We start from the raw sequence: 19,606 nt of genomic DNA, 5'->3' as shown, positions 1-19,606 counted from the left end.
ATTATCTCCCCTACCCAGTACCTGTTATCTGCTTGATTTGCTGTATGCTTGAACTCTGTTAATTATATCCCCCAAATTTTCCTGTTCATTCTTTTTATGCCTCACGTCCTCTAAATAGGCTACATCTATGGTTGCTAAACCCTTTTGGTTATATTGGAATACTATTTGATGTGTGTCTTTTCTTTATTCCCACCTTATTGCCTTAATTTACCAGAGGTCAAAAGCTAGACTTTTTGTTTAACCAGCCCAATGACTTAAAATTTTGTGTGTGAATACTTTTAGGCAGGGCCTGCACTCTTCAAAGATTACAAATACCGCTGTTCTCCCAGATCTTACACACTAAAGATGTCACATTTTACCTACTTTGTCTCCAGGAATTTGGGTTTGTAACTTCTGGTTCAGACTTTTATCAAATCTTGACTCCACCAAAAGTCTTTCTCTGCTCCTGTTTCTCCATATTGTTGCCACAGTTACCTTCCTAAAGGCCAAAACTAATCTTTTCATTCTCGAGTTTTCAGAGTGCCACTGGTGCCCTGTTTCCTACTTAGCTTGATATGTCAAGTCCTTCACACTTTGACCCTATCCTGCCTCTTACTGTTACCCGTCTTGGCTCCCTCTCCTTTCTCCAGCTGTTTCTCTCCTCTCCATCCTCACTAAACTTCTCATTTTGCCGGTCCCCGGTGATACCACATCCCTTTAGGACTCTGCCTTTTCCTATTGGCTTCCTCTTCTCTGCCTGGCAAAGTACCCATCCCCCAGGAGACTTAGTTTGTATGTTAAACCTTCCCTGACTTCCTCAAGTAGTAATGCTTTTTACTTTTTTAAAAAGTACTTTTTTTTACTTTTTTAAGTAAGTCCTTATTTGGACTTCCACAGCACTGTCTGTCTTTTCACTAGACTGTTAAGTTTTTTTGACTGAACCTGGTCCCTGACCTAGAGGGTACCATCAGCCAATGGCTGGTACCATCAGGCAATGGCTGAAGTCGGTCCCTAGGGTCAAACCGCTAGTCTAAATGTCTTTATTAGTCTTGGCAGTATTACAAAATTCATAAGCTCTCTTGTTAGATGGCATGTTTTTGGTTCCTATTTGATGAACTTGAGTCCATGGTACCTATTCCGTATGTCACCTGAAACCATGAGTAATCATTCAGAGTTAATTTGAAGATTTATAGGGCTTGCTAAAACTTAGTTCGACAATATCACTTTTTTTTTTAATTTTATTTATTTATTTTTTTCCCCCAAAGCCCCAGTAGATAGTTGTATGTCATAGATGCACATCCTTCCAGTTGCTGTACGTGGGAGGCGGCCTCAGCATGGCCGGAGAAGCAGTGCGTCCAGTGCGCGCCTGGGATCTGAACCCCGGGCCGCCAGCAGCGGAGCGCGCGCACTCAACCACTAAGCCACGGGGCCGACCCTCACCTAACATTTTTATAGTACTTTCCAGTACTATAACCAGCCCAGTGGCGTAGCAGTTAAGTTTGTGCGTTCTGCTTCTGTGGTCCGGGGTTCGCTGTTTCGGATCCTAGGGGCGGACCTACTCACTGCTCATCAAGCCATGCTGAGGCAGCATCCCATACAGAAGAGCTACAACTCTACGACTATAATATGCAACTACGTATGTGGGGAGAAAAAAGAAAAAGAGGAAGATTGGTAACAGGTGTTAGCGCAGGGCCAACCTGCCTCAAAAAAAAAAAAAATTAAAAACTATAGTACTTTAGAAAATTATTCCCTTATGTCGTTTTATTTGATACCTACAATACTTTGTGTTGGGTAGGCTTTATTTTCCCTATTTTACTGGGAATTATAAGGGTACTTCTGAGATTGAAGCATACATTCAGATAAGACTCAGAGAAAAAAAACATGTTTTCACACTGTGTTAAGCAACTGGTTTGTCTCTTTGTGGTTAAATATGTCCTGTTGGGTTCTATTAGAATAGGTGCCTTTGCTTAATAGGCAAGTGCTAAAGATCTTGCCTTTTACATGACTACTTTATCTTCGAGGTAGGAGGAGGAGGTACCCAGGCCGTGGTTAGAGACCTTCGCTGAAATTAATGTTGTGCCCACTCCAACCTCTCAAGCTTTTCTACTGTGCTTTAAATATCTAGAATTTGTTAAAACCTACTGCAGTAGTGGAGTGTCAAACCAGGTTGATGAGTGAAAGGAGTCATCACAAAATGGAGCAAGCTGAGTGTTAAGAGCAGAAAAGGTTTCATGGTAATTCTAGTAAGTGATTAAGTTTGTAGGGTAATTCACAACTTTTGGGGTGCCAAGATTTCATATTTGGGACTATGTGTAATTTGATTATAGAAAGGTGAACCATAAAGGGCTGAGAAATAATCTCTGTTAGATATTGGCATGTGGCATCCAGTTGGTTCCCCCCATACTTAAGAGAGGATAAAGATGATTAAAAAATTAAAAAAAAAAACTTATCATTATAAGTTTAAAAAAAAATAGGAAAGATTTTAGCCTTTGGGTACGTCTTCAAGTACAAGAATAGTTTTTGCCAGGGGGATTTTGATTAATTGTTTTTCATGTACTTCAAAGATTTAGGAGGAAATGGGCTTAAATTGAAGGAGGAGTAATTTTAATGAATATGAGGAACAGTTTCTTGATCATCAAAGTTGGGAAACATTTGAATGACCGCTAAAAGAACGTGTTGAATTTCTGACTGTTTCGGTTATCTATTCCTGTGTAAGAAGTCACCTTGAAACTTTTAGTGGCTTCAGATGACAACCATTTTATTGCTCATGATTCTGTGGGTTAGTAATTCAGGGAAGAGGGACATATTGCTTTGCTCCATGTGGTGTTGACTGGACTGGAGGATCCAATATATCTCCATCACATCTCTGAGGGCTTGGTGCTAGCTGTTGGCTGGGACATCTTGGTTCTCCTCCATGAGGTCCATCTCTCTCTAGGCCTCTCATCATTCATTAATCTAGATCGGGCTCTTTTTACGGGTCGTTGGTTTCCAAGGGGGCCATAATGGAAGCTACAGGGTCTCTTAAGGCCTAGGCCTGGGAGTCATACATCATCACATTTGCCCCATTCTTTTGGTTAAAGTAAGTCACAAGTGTAGCCCATATCCAAGAGGAGGGGACATGGACTCCACCTCTTGAAGGGTAGAGTGTCAAAGTCACACTGCAGAAAGACATGCAGTATGGTTGGGATTATTGTGGCCAGTTTTAGAAACAATTTACCTCACTGACCTTAGAGATTTTTAATGAGAGAATAATCAATTCATGTTTATTGAGTAGGTAGTTTGGGCATATGATTTACAAACTTGGCTGTGTGTCAGAGCCATCTGGGAGCTTTTTTACAAGCATAGACTCCTTAGGTACCAGACATGTGAATCAGTATCTCCTGGGGATATTGGCACAGAACATTTGTCCTTTTTCTCAGGTAACTATCAGTAAAATGAGGATGGGGGTGAGGGGTGGGAACAAGCCAGATCCAGATAGGTGTAACATATAGGGCTGCATGGTAGGCGCCTTAAGATAGGCCTGCTGGTCTCCTGCTCCCAGGACCTGGCTGAACCCTCTGCCTGGCACGCTCTACCTTCCAGTCTGCCGAGGATAGGTTATATCTCATTCAGTCAGCACATCATCAAAGGAGTGTTTCTTGATGCCTCACTTATTTTTTTCTCATAGTTTCTAGCTCTTTTTCCTTCCTAGCATTTTTTGGTTTATAATTAAATATTGGTATGATTATTTGGCTGATGTATAATAAACAAAAATATGTCTGCTTTGCTTTTCAGTATCTAACATAGTGCCTGCCTCATAAAATGTACTCAGCAAGTATTTGTTGAATGAATAAGTGGTTGATTGAATGCATGAATGAATGAAGCGATATTTGAAATTCAGTTTTAAAGGGTGATTAGAATTTTGGACAGGTGGAGCAAATGAATGGAAAATTCATAGTTCTGAAGCGGAAAGTGTAGATTATATTGCTCATATAATTTCAGCAGATTGGAGGAACTGGTTTGAGAAAAGATGAAGGGTTTGGTTTTGAGTGTACTTGGTATGCTAAATTTGAGGTCTAGATATCCAGCAGGCATTTAGAAATGAGGTACTGAAACTGAAGGGTGAGATTGATTCTCAATATTTAGATTTGGAGTCATCTGACTGAAGACTATGGAATCTATTCATTCAACAGATACTTGCTGAGCTTCCACTGTGCGCCAGACAACTGCATTGTAGGGAAGGTGAGCTGAAGTCTGACTGATAAGAAGCCAGCTGTGGAGAATGTTCCAGGCAGGAATGGAACCACAAGTGTGCAGGCCTTGAGGCAAGAAATAATTTATTATTTTTGAGCAACTGAAAGGAGACCACAAAGGACCTAGAGTGAGGTGTATGGGGGGTCGGGGGCAGGAACAAAGTGAAGTAAAGTAGGAGAGGTAGGCAGCGCCCACATCACTTGGGGCCTTTGTGGCCCATATAGGGAGTCTAGGCTTTACAAAAAAGCATGATGGGAAACCACTGAAGGCTTTACAGCAGGAGAGTAACAAGCAGAGTATGTTTTTTTTTAAATAAAAGGTTACCTTGTATGGAGAAAAGAGAGTGACAAGGATGGGACCAATAAGGAGACGTTTGCTCTAGTTCTTGAGAAAGAAAATGATATATAAGGCAGGGTATGGTAGTGGACATAGAACAGGATATTTACAGAATATATTTAAAAAGTGGAACCAAAATTCACTAGAGAAGGAAAGGAAGAATGGTTAGTACAGAGCCCTACGGGTTATTTAGAGGGCAAAAGGAGGAGCCAGGGGAGGATAGGGAGAAAGACTGACCTTTGAAATCAAAGGAGAATCGAGCTACTGCACTTTCAGTGGGAGCCAAAGGGGAAGAAGGAGCCTGTGAGAGAGGCTGAAGGAAGGAAATGCGTAGGTCATTGGTGTATGGGGCTGCAGGGAGGTCATGAAGGAAAAAGCCAGGCATTTAGCTATCAGAAGATCATTGGTGCCCTTGGAGAAAGGGCTTTCAGTAGAGTGGAGTGGAGCTAATGAATAAGTGTGTGACATGGAAGTGAAGCAGAGTACCAGCTACTCGGTTGGGGAAGTTGGGAAATGAAGAGAACGGAGACTGAGCAGAGAGCTCACTTTGTGTAGACTTGCACAGAGAAGCATGTGTGTGGAGGCAGGTTTTTAAAAATTGTAACGGACCAATATTTACTCTTGCCAGTTACTGTGCTAGGAGCTCCTAGCTATCTTTGTCTTTAAACAGTTTGCCTAATAGTGTAGTGACCTCCAAAATGAATTTCCAAATTCTACGGGTATATGAGACCTTCCTTTGGGGTATGGGAAGGAAATATTAGAACTAAGTTTTTCTATATTTTTATCTTACCCTTTGAAATTTCTTTTAGATAATGTTATGTTTTAGAAAGAACAGTATATTTGTATAGTAGTAATTGTCTAATTTGCTCTTAAATATAGATGTATTATAGATGTGCTCATTTTTTTTTTTAACTTATGGTCAAAAATGGTAGACTCTACTGGTCTAGTGCATAAAGGGGAGTTTTTGAGATGGAGAGAAAAGATGAGGCACAGAGAAGCACGGGAAATCAACATGCCAAGTAGTCTGCACATTGTTTTAAGTCTCTTAAGGGGGCCGGCCTCGTGGCTTAGCTGTTAAGGGCGCACCTCCGCTACTGGCGGCCCGGGTTCGGATCCCAGGTGCGCATCGATGCACCGCTTGTCCGGCCATGCTGAGGCTGCGTCCCACATACAGCAACTGGAAGGATGTGCAACTATGACATACAACTATCTACTGGGGCTTTGGGGAGAAAAAGGGAAAAAAAGGAGGAGGATTGGCAATAGATGTTGGCTCAGGGCCAGTCTTCCTCACACACACAAAAATATAAATAAGTAAATAAATCTCTTAAGAACCCCTTGAACTTATTTTCCCCATTTTACAGACAGGAAACTGAAGACTGGAGAATTTAAGTTGTGCGAGGTCACGCAGCTGATAAGTGGTAGAACTGGAATTTGAAGCCAGGTCTGTTTTACTTGAAAGCCTTATCACCTCACTGACTCTTCCCCTCTTCATCTGCTTAGTGCTTTTCCAGAGTTTTCCATTTAATTCTCACAGTGATTCTATAAGGAACATATTAAAATGCCCATTTTGCAGTTGAGGAATCTGCAGCACAGATGAAACGTTAGTGCACGGTCACATACCTAGTATATAGCAGCAGCTAGACTCCTGCCTCCAGTGTTCTTTCCACTGTACCACCATACCTCCCAAAATAAATGGACGGAACTCGGTTGAATTGTTTTGGTAAAGTAGGTGAGGAGGTTTCTAGTTATCTGACAAAGGAGTAGAAGAGGGGATAAGGATTGGAAGATTACTTAAACAAAGTGGAAAACAGTATTAGTTCTCATTTTTTGAGCACTTACCCTGTGGTGTTAAGGGTTTGCGTTAATTTCTTCATTTAGATACTCCATTTTACAGATGCGGAAAATGAAATTTAGGGAAATGAAGCACCTTGACTGAGGTCACACTGGAAGACTGAGTTATGTCTGGCTCCAGGCCCCATGTCCTAAACCCCACACAACACTGCTCTTTGGGAAGTCGCTATGGAGACATCAACTAGAGGTTAATAAAAGATATCTGAGCCCAATGATGGCTTGATCCCAGTTGTATGAATTTGTTGGGAACCCAGTGAATAAAGTCTTTTGACTTTTCTGTAATACTTGGTAGCTCAGGTGTGGACAAGTTGGGGAGGGGAGGGGAAGAAACACATAGAATAAGAGTTCAGTCAATTAGAAGAGGGCTTCAGGGTGCAGGAATGGCAGATTGCAGTGGATTGTGTTGTTAAGAAAAGTTGTGTTTGAAATTCATTCTTACAGTAAATATCATGGTTCCCTTTGATGCAAAGTATACTGGGATATGAAGGAAAGAATGCAAAGATGGGATCTTTGACCTCTAGAAGGTTAGAGAGGGAGATAAAGTGCTTCATCATAGTGCATAATTGAAGGGTATGAGAGAGGTGGAAGGTGGAGGACAAGTATGGGAAGGTATTATCCAAATTGGCTTGTTGCAGATTGAGGGTGGCATTAGGTAGGGCTGGCCTGGTGAGTACCATCTAGCTTCTCAGGAAGACTCCTCAGGGTTTTGGTTACTGTGTTTTAGGTCTGGTTCTCAGGTGACAAAATGTATTTTGTTTTGTACTTGGAAATGATCAGTCTTATGGAGACAGGATTGTAGTCAGACTTGAGTGACTGCTCAGAACGGAATGCCAATTTATTTGAGAGCAGGATTCCTTTTCTGTTAACAGGATTCTGGATTTTGCTAGGATATTGCTTTTCAATACCAAGAGATCTGAGAAATGAAATTTAATAATATCAAGTTTGCTTGGTGAGCATGGAATAATATGATAGAATAGTTTGTAAGGGAGAATACAGTTACAAAAAAGCTAAGATTATTGATTGCTTACTATATGCCAGGTTTTATACCAAGTGCTTTGCATACAGTAGGACATTTAATTCTCCCAGTGGTCCTCTTGCAAAGTGGGCACAATTATCCTCAGTTTACAAATGAGCAAACCAAGGCTCTGTCCAGGCTGGTAAGAGGCTGAACTGAAAGTGAAACCAAGTCCCTCTGACTCTAAGAGCCCATACCCCTAACTGCTACTATATGTTGTTCCCATTTAGGCTTCATAAAAGAACCTTGTCCTACTGCAGAGAAGAGGGTGTGTTACCTACCTCCAATATTTTCTGCCTTGGGTGATTCTGGAGTCAGAATGGCCCCCTCTATTTTTCTAAGTTTCTTTGTTGACCATACTTTGATGTGGTCACATTCTTTGTTTAAATATATTAATACCATCATCCAAGCCTTTTTGTCCTCCTCTCTTCTTGCTTTGGTTTGAAGACATTGTATCTCTTTGGAGGGACTTTTCATATCTGCACACATTGATTTTGTGTTGATTTCATTATCTTAATTTTGTTGGTTATGAGATTCTTCCAGCTCCTGACTAGTCAACCTCTCCCTCCCCTTCCTTCTCCACTGGATTTAAATTCAAATTCTGAGTCTGATTTTGGAATACTCATTCTGGCTCCAATCCAGCTATCCAATTTAGCCATGGCTCTCTGGATTGCTAGTTATTATTATTACCATCGCTCCCTTCATGTCCACTTATGTCCCAATCAAATCCAGTTACTCACTGTACCTGTATGTCCTTGATTTCCTACTAGGGTGTCCTTGTTTCTGTTGTGTTTTCAGCTTGGAATGTCGTTCTTCCTATGAAGTCTCCTTGTCTGATCCCTCACCGGATGTAATCACTTCCTCCTCTGAGTCTCATAGTAGAGGATTCTCTTTTATGTCTCCTTTATGGCACAATACACTTTCTGCCACATATTTCAATTGTTAGTGTACGTGCCTTTCTCTCTCCTACAAGACTATAACCTTGTTGAGCAGATCTGATTGACCTCTGTATCTCCTCTAGTGTCTTGTTCAGTTCTCTGCACATACTAGGCATTTGATATCTGTTGGATGAATGAATGAATGGATGAGCAGAATTTCAGATTAAAGTTTCTGCTCATTGGTTTAGATTTTCCCCCCTTCTTTGCTTTTCTTTTTCCTTTCCCATTTCCTTTTCTATTAAACTTGCTGTGTTTTCCCTTGTCCTGATTCACCACACTTGTCTTCACTACTCCCTTTTCTTACTCAGATTTTGCCTCATTCTTTCCCCATGAGCAGTCACTGTGTGGGAGTGCCACATGCTGCTGGTCAGAATTTCTCCATCCTTCGTGCCTCTAGTCTCTCCAGGAATCATATGACCAGCATGGGAACTGAGTGGTGATTACATTAAGATCTTAATAAAAAGACCATATGTAAAGAACGGTCCTTAAGGTTTGTTAGTGTATTGCTTGCAAGAGGAAAACTTTCTGATCGACATTTCAAGGGAAAGGGAAAAAAATCCTTGGGTACTTGGGAGGTAAACCAAGGCATAGATTCACCCTGTGGGCTGTGGGATGTTAGAGGTATCTTATTTGACCAAAGAAATAACGCAGGAAGCCACAGAAGCTTCTGCTGTTAGTGTTGAATCTCTGAATTTTTTCTGCAGTTGGAATAAACATTAGAGATTAGTGTAGTCCAACCCTCCTATTTTCCAGATGAGAAAACAGACCCAAAGAGGCTAAATGACATGTCCATAAAAACTGGGATATTAGTTGCCCAAAATTTACTCCCAACACTGAATGTGGCTTGGGGGAACCACTGGCTCTTTGAAAGCAATGGAAGTTTCACTTGAAGTGAAGTCTTCAGGTCTCTACAACTGAAGGCTTTTGCAGTGCTGAACAGTAGGCTCAGGTTGGACTGGGGGCAGTGTTCACCAGAAGGCCCTTTTAGTTGTCACGATCACTTAGGGTGGTTCCCTTCTGGGAATCGGCTCAGTGGGGACTGGCCGACAGAAGTCTGTGGCTTCCACATTTGAAAAGAGGCCAGTGTTTAATAATAAAAACATTTCCAACTTTTCTTGCTCTTTTTCCCAGCCCTCATATTCCAAGTTTTGGTTCAGGCTTAATTTTCTTATCTCAGCACGATTTGTGTTGAGTTTTCATTGTTTACTTTAGGTCAGGTGTCAGTACGAAGCATGAGAAATCCAGAAAGCGTCTTAGAGGCTCATGATTGTTTTTTGTGCTTTTTAGCTGAATCTTTTTTCCGATTCATAGAATAATGTATTTTATTGTCATTGAAATACAGTCCAGTGAGCCAGTTGTCGGCAGATATGAGAGGTTCCTATTTGCGAGTAGGGAGCAGCAGTGTGAAGAGATCAGCCAGCCCAGAACAGGAAGTCAAGTGCAAACAGGATGTGCTTGTCTTCACTGTAACTTGTGTGCTTGAAACTTGGTGTGGTTAAAAAGGCAAGACTTCTAATATTTGAGCTTGGCTGGAGAAGTCCCTGGTTCCTGCTTGGAAAGGAGCTAAGGTAACTAGTCCTATACTGCCCTTGCCTTTATACAGGTGCACATCTTCTAGGGGTCAGGTCATTCTTCCTGGTGCATGGTGGGTTTTCCTAGCTTACACCATATTGCATCCATATGTTTTATACCATGAAACCACTGAATTGACTGCTGACCTGGTACTTTCAGTAGATGTAGGATTCACGCCGTGCTTGGCTATTTATTTTTTAATAACAATGGGAAATCTTAGCCTATAATTCACCACCCTTTTACATTAAAGTTTCCTTTTGTTGGATCCAGGATTTCTAGCACACCTTTTGAGTGTTTCCTGAGTGTAGTAGTTTACAAATTACCCCAGGGCCTTTTTAGTCTTTGAATTGAAAATTTCCTTACCATGTTGAAGGCTGGATTTAATGCTAACTGCTGAACTGATTTACTCCTAGGCAAGTTTCTGGAGAAGAGAGTAAAGAAGTGATTTCCTGGGCTTGGTCACTCAGCTGGTAAACAGTCTTAGGAACTCTTGTTTTCTGAACCCCTCTCCCATTCCTCATTGCTTCCCACTGTGAAATCTGCTGTATATCATGTTCACCAGGGGCCTGGCTTGGCTGCAGAGTAACTACCATGGGAGTAATCTTGGGATCTTGTGGATTATTATAACCACTTGAGTTATTTCAGAATAGGTCTGTTCTGATGGTGTCAAACCATAATATGGGACAGATAAAGCTCTAGGGAATGTTTTTTGTGCATTCCGTATTCCTGCCACATTGCAAAGAAGACTGTCCTTCCATTTGTAATTCCAGGAGCACGTGGGTGAAGTAGCAGCACATCTCAGCATCAATGAGAACAGCATTACTTCCTGGTGTCAGCACAGGTGTCTTTTTTCTTGAATCTGTCACGGAGTAGTGAATATGAGGTGATTTGCACTTTGTTGTGGGATATAGGCAAAGAGTCAAACCTGCGACCAGGTTAAGCACAGGTATTTTCACAAGGAGAGAACACATGAGACTACAAAGGTTTCCTTTGTGGTTCTAGGCAAAGTAGAAATCTCCATTTCTGCTCCTTGGGATAGCTACTGGGCATATCACATCCTGGCAGGAGCAGAAAACATTTCAGAGAGTCAGCATAATTTTCAGATTGAGATCAAACATCAAACCAAGCCAAAGGTGTGTGGGAGGACGGGGGGCAGTTAGTCTGAATTCATCCTGGATTTATCACAAAATCCCATCTGACTTTAGTGCAATGCAAGCAGGTATGAGCACTAGGTGGAGGCTGGAGGTGTATGTGTTCGGTTCTAAGAATTTGGTAGACAAGAGAGGTTGGAGAGCTAAGGGAGAAAGTTTAAACCGGCTGGACTGTGGGAAAAGTGACAAACGCATTAGCAATGGGGGAGAATCAGGAAGAAGTGTTAACAGCCTAGGGCTGCATAGAGGACAAACCACCTCTGAGAAGTTCTTCAGGGATTGTAAAATGAAGAGCTGGTGGGAGGGGCCTGGAGTCCTTTAGTTCTTGGAGGATCATTGGAAAACTAGATTGAGTCTGATTAAAGGTATCAGCATGTCTTTAAAAACCAAAAGTAGATAGGAGACAGAGCAGATAAATTTTGTCCCTTTAAACAACCTTAAAAAAGATTTTCTTTTTTTTTAAAATTTTTGTGAGGAAGATCAGCCTTGAGCTAACATTCGTGCTAATCCTCCTCTCTTTGCTGAGGAAGACCTGCTCTGAGCTAACATGTATTGCCAATCCTCCTCCTTTTTTTCCCCCAAAGCCCCAGTAGATAGTTGTATGTCATAGTTGCACATCCTTCTAGTTGCTGTACGTGGGACGCGGCCTCAGTATGGCCGGACAAGCGGTGTGTCGGTGCACGTCCGGGATCTGAACCCAGGCCGCCCAGTAGTGGAGCGCGCGCACCCAACCACTGAGCCATGGGGCCGGCCCTAAAAACGATTTTCTTTGAATTATCTATAGCCAACTCTTATTGAGCATCTATTCTTTGCTAGGCTCTGGAATAAATGCTGCACATGCATTATTTTAAACCCTTCAAAATACCCTTTCAATGTGGCAGGTTCCATTGTTTTTGAGGAAATTAAGGTTTAAGGGGATTAAAGAGCACCAGAATCTGGGTCCTTGTTCATCCCACACCGCGGTACATTTGGCTGCAGTAACTTCGGTACAGTCCACTTTGGAAAGGTAAAGTGCATAATTATAATTTTGATCCTAGGCAGAATTCCTGTCCTGAAGCGCTGCCTTTTCCCAGGGCACAGGAGTGCCAGACACCCTCTCACCACATCCCTGGCTTCGTGAACGTTTTTACTCATTAGTTGGTCACTGTGATAATATCTCCTGAAAGCAGCTTCTTCAGTCAGAGGGTCCAGAAAAGCATATGTGGTAAATCCTATTTCCTGCACAAGAGTACGAGGGGGATCAGAGTCTCTTTATTCTTGATGAGCTTTGTCATCAGTTTTGATGGAAGAAGGATCCTGTGGTAGTTAAACTACAGGTCCGTTTATTCTGTTTTCTGCATGGTTAGAAGACTTGACTCTGAACTGCTTTCTTTCCTGATTGACTCCCCCTTTGGGGCAGAATGCCTGGGCTGAAATTAAATGTGTAGGTTTCTCTGCTGCAGTATTCAATCTGTCATCTCTCGTAAACGCCACAGTAAGAAGCAGCCATTTAATTGGTCAGCCCCCGAGGGTGATATTTTGGCACAACTCCACTGGTTAGAATTACTTTTCCCTGAACTTCTTAGCAGATGCCGAGGTCCCTCTGCAGATATTTGTCATAGACTAGTTGAAACCAGGGAGTTTCCAAGAACATTTATGACTTGTGATTATTATGTATGTTTTCCAGTTGTTTACAGCAGTTACCACTTCAGGAAAGAGCTAATTTATTACTAGGGGAAAGTGAAATCTCTCTCCTTTTTCCCTTTTTCGTATTGTCATTCTAACACTTTATGCTCCAGGACCCTCTGCTGTTCTGTTTCTTGCATCCTTTGTCATGCTTGTCCTTCCACTCTGCCTGGAGTGTCAGTTGTAGCAACAGGCCAAGCTCTGCCTGGACCTGGGTGTGCTGATAGAGGTCTGTCTCTTTGATTGCTAGCGTTTCTTTCTTCTATTTTACTTCCCCAGTTGTTTTCATTTTTATTTGTATTCTTAGCAATTCTCATCGCAGCACCATTCCAAACCAAAGCCTCGGGGAGGGCTCTGAAGCCCTCTGTGCCTTTTGATGCAGGGAAGGGATGGAAGTGACGATCTTGTTCATCTTCGAGGCTCTCCCCTTCTGGTTTTCTAATGCTATAATAACTGACAATTTTAACATTTTTTGTTTCTTTTAGAAGGTCAGTCTGTTACCATTCTTTTCTTGTTCAAGTAATTTTAGCAGACACTTAGATTATCTTCATCATGTGTGAGGTAGCCATCGTACTATTAGGCCTTTCCTTAAAGGTATTGCCATGGTTATATGGGTTTAAAATTTGCTTAATTTGCTGATCACTCTGGAATCATGATTGTGGAATTTTCAAGCATGAATTTCTGTCCCCTTTTTCTTTTAAAGCTCTAACGCTGTGGGGCCAGCCCGGTGGTGTAGCAGTTAAGTTTGCGCACTCCAACTTGGTGGCCCGGGGTTCACAGATTCAGATCCTGGGTGTGGACCAATGCACCATTCATCAAGCCATGCTGTGGAGGCATCCCATATAAAAAATAGAGGAAGATGGGCACAGATGTTAGCTCAGAGCCAATCTTCCACACACACACACACACACACACACACACACACACACACACACAAAAAGCTCTAATGCTGTTATCTTAGTAATGCTTCAGCAAATACCTGGTGATCATATTTACCTGGCACTAAGGCTGGCAGTAAAGCTGTAAAGTAGACTTGCTCTTGTTTCCTGTTTCACTTTCCACACTAACCACGGGAGAAGAATACTTCAAAAAGAATTATTCAAATTATTAGCCAATTGATTAAATACAGTGCTGCTAGAATGCTCATCCCCTCAGAATGTAGTCACCATGCCATGCACAGACCTTGCTTGGTTTTCTTCCTCATGGAATCCCCAGTGACTAGAAGAGGGCTTGGCAGAGACTAGTGCTAAATAGATAATCAGATGAATGAATGAAAGTTATTGGGAGGTGTACATGGTGCTATGAGAGCACAGACAGGGTCAGAGAAGCTTTCCCTGAGGAAATAAATACCATGTGAGAGTGGTGGTGGGGGAGCAGCGGTCGAGGCTGAGAGAATAGCTTGAGGGAGGTTCCTAAAGCCAAAATAAGCTTGGCATTTGAGGGACTGAAAGAATGTAGGGTAGCTGGAGCTAAGAGCAAGGAATGAGCTCTAAGGATTTACTTTCTTTTTTTTTTTTAATTTTATTTATTTATTTTTCCCCCCCCAAAGCCCCAGTAGATAGTTGTGTGTCATAGCTGCACATCCTTCCAGTTGCTGTATGTGGGACGCGGCCTCAGCATGGCTGGAGAAGCGGAGTGTCGGTGCGCGCCCGGGATCCGAACCCGGGCCGCCAGCAGTGGATCGCGCGCACCCAACCGCTAAGCCACGGGGCCGGCCCAAAGGATTTACTTTCATTTTATTTAATGGTTACCAGTGAGAACGCTTATTAAAAGGAAGATAATAGAGCATTAGTTGTAGTTGAGACTGTTAAGTCAAAACCCCTCCTCAGCTGGAACAAAGGTGGGCTAGAATAGAAACTGAAACGCATCTTAAATGTCTGTTACTGGCTTTATCTTTAGAAAGCTGGGTGTGTTATCTGTAGCACTAGGGCCCTGAGGTCGTGGTCAGTAGGAAATGCAGATGACTTACTGGATGTATAAATTAAAATTCTGGATTCCCAGGGATGGTTTTTCTGTCTACTATACCTTTTACAAGGTCCTCAAGTGTTGAAAAGATTGGCTTGATGGGTGGGTGCCCCTTTTTGGTGTCCCTAGCAGGGAGTAGAAGCTAGTATTAAATACTTCCTCCCTGCTGGCTGCTTTGGGTGATTTCCATTGTCTTCTCCCACAGTCAGTCGTTAACCTCTCTCTCCCAGTGCATAGGCCCTTGATTACTAGTGCTAGGGTCGGGAGTGTGGGCGGTGAAAGCAGTCCCCTCTGTCTGGAGGACCACAGTTAATCAAAGAACTTGGACTTACATCCTGTCACCTCCACCTGTGTGACCCTGGTCCAGTTACCCAATCCTCAGGGCCCAGCCTCTTCATTTACAAAATGAACATTTTAATTCTGAATTTTGCAGGATTGTTGTATTAAGTGAGACAATAGATGCAAATGTAACAACTCACTTGGCACATGTTAAGTGTTTTGTAGTGTTTTTACTTAAGAAATAAAATTTTCTAGGATCATCTGAGAAGGGACTTCAGGACCCCTGAGTCTGAATAACTCCCCCAGATTTCCCCTTGTCTGCCGCCTGAAATAACAGCACAGGAGATTCTCTCACCTCAAGCTTTGGTCATTTATATTAAAGTATAACTTGGGAACTGGAGGAGAGAGGAGACCGAGCCCTAGTGTCTGAAGTCTTGGACATCTCAGGGTGAAGAGATCCTCTGGAATTGGGTTTGGAGAGAGGCAAGACATTTAATCCTAATTACTGCCACATTGTAATGCCTACCATTTACTGAGTGTCTAGTACTGCCTTCTGCTCTTCACATAAGATTGAAAAGCCCGGTAAAGGTATGCTCCCTCTTTATGCTGGACACCTACCCTGTGTCCAGCCTGTGAAGTGTAGGTAAGTTTATTCCTGTTATACTGAAGCTCCGAAAGGTAACTTTCTCAATTTCATTCAGTTACTCAGTGTTAGAGCCACGATTTAAGGTCAGGTCTAACTGAGTCTAAAACCAAAGTAAAACATATTTGGGAACTTTTTTTTTTTTTTTTTTACTGTTCTGTTTCCTAAAAATTTAGCCCTAAAATAAAATTCTTATTTAGAAAATAGGCTTTATCCATTACCCACATCCAAAGGACTGCCTTGCAGGATGGAAAATGTCTGTTGGGTTTTAAAGCCTTTGGAAATGTTGTTTTCCTCGCTGTGTCCCACCTTGTGGACGAACCCTTGTTTACGTCCAGCCCGTGTACCACTTCAGCAGGGCTGTCGATGGAATTCAGGCCTTGGGTTCCAAAGTTCCGCAATATACTTGTCTCCTCTGTGACTTAGGTGTTCTGAATTCTGTATTCTAAAGTAAATATCTCAGAAATCATCTCCGTATCTCAGAGAACACGCTTCCTCGTCGCACACCCAGGAAGTGAGGCCAGCCTGAGACGTGTTTACTCTGTGGGTTGCTTACTCACAAATGCAGCAGTTGCCCTTTTATGTTCATTGTGTTGTCACCAGCATTTTAAATCTTCCCCTTCTGAGGTGGACACCTCTGGCAGGTGTACTGGAAAATTCCAGTTGTGACTCTGAGATTATGTTTTAAACAGTTTCAAGGGAGTTCGTGTTTTTTTTCAGACTAACTTATTTTTTAAAAGTGAGCAGCCTTCCAAGTTTAGAGATGATTTTAAATTTCAGGTGAGTTCTCAAGATAATGATTGATTCTTCATGGGATGGGTGACGTGATCAGCTGTGCCAGAGGCCCCACCCCACCCAGTCCCTTGGGTGGTAGGAAACTCGAGATTTGCGAGATTTGCGTGACTGGAGAGAGAGAGAGAGGGATGCTGGACTTTCCAGCCAGTGGTCATGGTTGAACATCTAGGCTGTTGCCATTTTAGAATTGCAGCTTATAGTTAAATGATAATTTATTTTAATGTGCTATTTATGGAGCACCTACTCTAGGTTAGGCACTTTGTGTTACTTCTCATCCCTGCAGCTACCTGCCAACAGGGGAGGTATTATCCCTCTTATACAGGTGAGGAGACAGACTCAAAAAGCTTAAGTGACCTGTCCAAGGTTAGCTACCCTTTGTTTTTGATAAGGGGCTTTTTATTTTCCATAGTCACTTATGTCACTATAAATATTGATAAAATCCTTTGGGCCCTAAGGAGAGATAACTAGGGCTTGCCTCATTGGCTATATTGATAAAAAGCTGAATGTTCCTCTGACCTCAGTTTGTTCATTCCACAAATTATTTGGGTGCCTGCTATGAAGCGGCACTGTGCTAGATGACGTGGATAAAAAAGTGAAGACAGGTGAGGTTCCTGCCCTTAGAGTTTACGGTCTCTGGGTAGATAGACTGTAAAGGAACAAAGAAATATAGTTACAGATTATGATACTTCCCATGAAGGAAACTAGAAGGGTAATGATCCAGTGTACATGGCTGAAGAGGACTCCTCTAAAGAGGAGATATTTGAGTTGAGACCTGAAGGACGAGAAGGAGCAGTGGCAGCCGGGAGCACGAGTGCAGGGAGCCTGAGGCAGGAAGGAGCTTGGTGTGCTTGAAGAACCCAGAGGTCACTGTGGCTTGAAGCCTTGTGAGTGGTGGGAAAAGGAGCACGACGTGAATTGGAGACGTGGGCAGGGGCTGGTGGCGCATGCAGGGTCTTTTGACCGTGTAGGGAGTTGGGATTTTCATTCTAAAATGCGATGGGAATCCATTGACGAGCTCTCAGGATGTGTAGAGGGGGAGGAAGGAAGTGGATGATGCCTCATGGAGAAAGAAGTGGAGAGAGGCAAGAACTGAAGTCGGGCAACTAGTTAGGAGGCTGTTCCTTCATCTGAGAAGCGATTCTAGACTCTAGAAATAGAGTAGAGCACAAAGCCCCTGCCCTCATGGATTTTTTATTCTAGTTAGGGGAGGCAACTAACAAGGAAGCGGATAATACCAGCTCTAGTACTAAGCGTTATGCATGAGATTAGAATGTGACATTTAGACTGAGGGGTGAATGACAAGAAGGAGCCAAGCATGTGATGTTCTGGGGAGAAGAGTCCAGGCAGAAGGAACAAACAGCACATTCAAAAGGCTTAAAGAGGGAAATGTGAGTAACAGATGAGAGATGGCGATTTGGACCACTGTCAGGGCAGGGGAGATGGAGATAGGAATTTGTGAATCTTCAGCTTAAGAATGGTGTTAAAGCCACCTGACTGGGGTCCCCTCGGGAGAGAGAGCGTGGATGAAGAGGACACCGAAGACAGCCCAGGCGCTCCCAATATTTAAGGACAGAGGGAGGGTAAGAACCAGCAGAGAGGCTTTGAGGTGGGAAAACCAAGGGTGCAGAGTTCTGGACGCTGAGAGATGATTGGAGGGGAGAGTGTCAAGGAGGAGGGAAGGGTCACTATGTCCAGCACCCCTGGGAGGTTGAGTAAGATGAAGCTAGAGAAGTGTCGCTTGGACCTGGCCCTTGGAACTCCTTGGTGACCTTGAAAAGAAGAGATTAGATGGAGTGGTTGGTCAAGCTAGACTGGAGAAGGTTGAAGAGTGAATTAGAGGTTGAGGAAGTGGAGTCAAATATTTGGAGAAGTTTTGATGTAGAGGAGAGCAGAGACAAGGACCTTCACTGAGGAGAGGGAAATATGGGGTCAAAAGGGGGTTTTTTGGTTATTATTTTTTACAAGTTACAAATATTCTACTAGGTGCTTTTTAAAACTCTCTTATATAAATATTTATTTATTGTTTATTTATTTTGGTGAGGAAGATTAGCCCTGAGCTAACATCTGTTGCCAGTCTTTTTTTTTTTTTTTTTTTTTTTGCTGAGGAAGATCAGCCCTGAGCTAACATCTGTGCCTATCTTCCTCTACTTTATATGGGATGCTGCCACAGCATGGCTTGACAAGCAGTGCACAGGTCTGCACCAGGGATCTGAACCCGTGAACCCCGGGCCGCTAAAGTGGAGCCCACGAACTTAACCACTACACCACCAGGCCGGCCCCTCTTATATAAACTTTTAATTGAAATATAACTAGAGAAGTACACAAATTGTAAGTGTCCGCTTTGATGAATTTTCACAAGTAAACGTTATCTGTATAACCAGTATTCAGATTAAGAGATAGAACATTACCAGGATCCCCCCTGTGCTCCCTTCATTTCTATCCTACCCCCAAAGGGTAACCACAATCCTGATTTCTAACACCGTAGATTAGTTTGCCTGTGTTTGAATTTTATATAAATGGAATCATTTAATATGTATTCATTTGTGCCTATTTTCTTTCACTCAACATTATATTTATGATTCATCTGTACTGTTGCATATATCAGTAGTTTGTTTATTCTCATTGCTGTCTGAACATATGGTAATTTATTTCTCTATTCTACTGCTGATGGGCATTTGGATTGTTTCTAGCTTGGGGCTATTACCGTAGTACTGCTGTGAACATTCTTGTCTACTCCTTTTGGTGCATGTATTTCTTTTTTTTTAAAGATTTTATTTATTTATTTTTTCCCCTCAAAGCCCCAGTAGATAGTTGTATGTCATAGCTGCACATCCTTCCAGTTGCTGTATGTGGGACTCGGCCCCAGGATGAACGGAGAAGTGGTGCCTCGGTGCGCACCCGGGATCCGAACCCGGGCCGCCAGCATCGGAGCGCGTGCACTTAACCACCAAGCCACGGGGCCGGCCCTTGGTGCATGTATTTCTGTTAGGTATATTCTTGGAAGTGGAACTGCAAAGCCATGGGGGGCGTGTGTGTATGTGTATTTCCAAAGTGGTTGTACCAGTTTACACTTCAATTTTAGAGTTCCAGTTACTCTATATCCTTGTCAATACTTGCTAGTGTCTGTCTGTTCCATTTTAGCCATTCCAGTGGGTGTTTGGTGGTAACACATTGTGGTTGTAAT

General features: G+C 42.6%; 1 protein-coding gene across 12 annotated transcripts in view; it reads left to right on the top strand.

Moving 5' to 3' along the window:
* Positions 1 to 19,606, top strand: part of RFFL (ring finger and FYVE like domain containing E3 ubiquitin protein ligase) — a 68,979-nt gene that overhangs the window by 21,835 nt on the left and 27,538 nt on the right. For 2 of the 12 annotated variants that reach the window (XM_087440802.1, XM_087440804.1), the window contains exon 2: positions 4,152 to 4,283. The exons of the other annotated variants lie outside the window; for them this stretch is intronic. The gene's annotated coding sequence lies outside the window, so the exon portion shown is untranslated. The remainder of the gene's footprint in view (positions 1 to 4,151; positions 4,284 to 19,606) is intronic. 12 annotated transcript variants of the gene reach the window in all.

The sequence above is a fragment of the Ceratotherium simum genome, chromosome 16 (genome assembly GCF_057802395.1).
Source record: "Ceratotherium simum simum isolate JZ-2026a chromosome 16, ASM5780239v1, whole genome shotgun sequence".
NCBI lineage: Eukaryota > Metazoa > Chordata > Mammalia > Perissodactyla > Rhinocerotidae > Ceratotherium > Ceratotherium simum.
The sequence above is the reverse complement of the archived record's forward strand: the minus strand, read 5'-3'. Positions and strand labels throughout refer to the sequence as shown.